A 1,642-nucleotide genomic window follows, 5' to 3' on the forward strand; every position below is an offset into this window, starting at 1 on the left:
CAGCGGCTCTCAGCTCGCTGCCCAGCTGCGGGGACGTCACGCTGAGCGGGTGATTACACCATTTATTACAATGTTTAGCTGCTTCTGTGCAGCGTGTGTAGGAGCTGCCCTAACTGCTCCAACACCCGGCAGTGATTTCTTGTCCTTGTGATACCAGAGCAATACCAATACCTTGTAATTCCCAGCAATTTTGAGGGGGGCAGGATTGGAGCTGTTAAAGTGGGTGTTTAAATTTTCTTAAAATGCTGGAGATAGGCAAATGTATTTCAGACACCCTGTTCTGGCTGAGCTAAGAGGAGAAGCCAATACCAGGGAGTCGATCGAAATCCGTGGTGATTTCTCTGCTGTTCTAGACAACACATTCAGCTCTGACACAGGAAGCTGTTATTACAAAAACCTTCCAGCCTTTTTGGGAAGGACTTAGCAGGGGTTGGGTGTTAAAGTCCAGGTGCCCATCCTCTTTAACGCTAATAGAACCCAGCCTCCCGGCTCTGTGGATTATGTCTGCATTCAGCTTAGCAGAAATGGTCTGGGAGTACTAGCAGAGATCTCCGAATGTGCTATTCTGGTCAAGCTATGCTTCGTACTTGTACCGTCAAACCAATATAAGGGACGATATGGGAACCGCAGCTTTCCTGATACAGCTGTCTGTGTGCTGGGACTTGAGTGGACACAGTCCTGTCTGCCAGTCACATTGGTCTGCACAGCAGCAAAAAGCCTGTGGGTTCCCACGGTGTGAGGCTGAAAAACGTCAACTGTCTCCCCCTTCTCCTTCCTGGTAGCTCTGGGGAGAAGAAATCGATTTTGGGAGAGGGTGCAGAGTACCTCAGTGGCACTCTTGCTCTAGTGACCATTGGGCGGTTGAAAGGTCATTAACACAAAGCGTGACACACGGCAGTGTCCCAGTACCAAAGAATCCTAAAGGACTTTGCTTTGGAGTGTAATAAAGTCACGTAGTGCTCTCCAGCCAGACCATCTGCCGGGCTCTTTCCAGGCAGTCCAGGCAGTTATCTCTGCTCCACAGCAGGGAAACTGAGGCACTGCCGTGGCAAAGCCAGCCTGCACAACACACTGGTCCATGGAGCTTGGGCTGCCCCCAGGTAACAACCCCCAGGTGATCTGAAATGGAGGAAGCACAGTTACACTGTCTGGCCTCCAAAGGAGAGGGGTCTGTGGGGTACCCAGGGCTGAGAGGAGGTGGGGACACGGGCACTTGGGTTTCTTTGCCAGGACTCAGGGACATGCCAGGCAAACCTTGAATCTCCCGAAACGTCCCAGGTTCCCCATGGAGAAGACAGTGGGTTCTTGGCCACCCTGTGTTTGCCAGAAAGACACAGTACGATGACCCCTTGTGAACACGAAACACGAGCGAGCAGGAGCTAGCGGCTTCCTCCTCCAGCCGCCGTTATTGCTGTCCCCAGCACGAGGAAGGTCTGTGGCACAGCAGGAGCAACTGGTGAAACCCCCGCTCAGCTCCCAGGGCAGGGTCCGCCCAGCTGCGCTGATGCTGCATGGCTCAAAGCCCCAGCACTGGTCACAGGCCAGGCAGTTTCTGCTCAAAGCCTCAGTTTGATTTAGTTTAGGTTTCAGAGGCAACACATAAACATTCCCAGTGAAGACACATCTTCCAAGGGGCTTGGCC

Source organism: Phalacrocorax aristotelis, chromosome 16 (genome assembly GCF_949628215.1).
Source record: "Phalacrocorax aristotelis chromosome 16, bGulAri2.1, whole genome shotgun sequence".
NCBI classification, from domain to species: domain Eukaryota; kingdom Metazoa; phylum Chordata; class Aves; order Suliformes; family Phalacrocoracidae; genus Phalacrocorax; species Phalacrocorax aristotelis.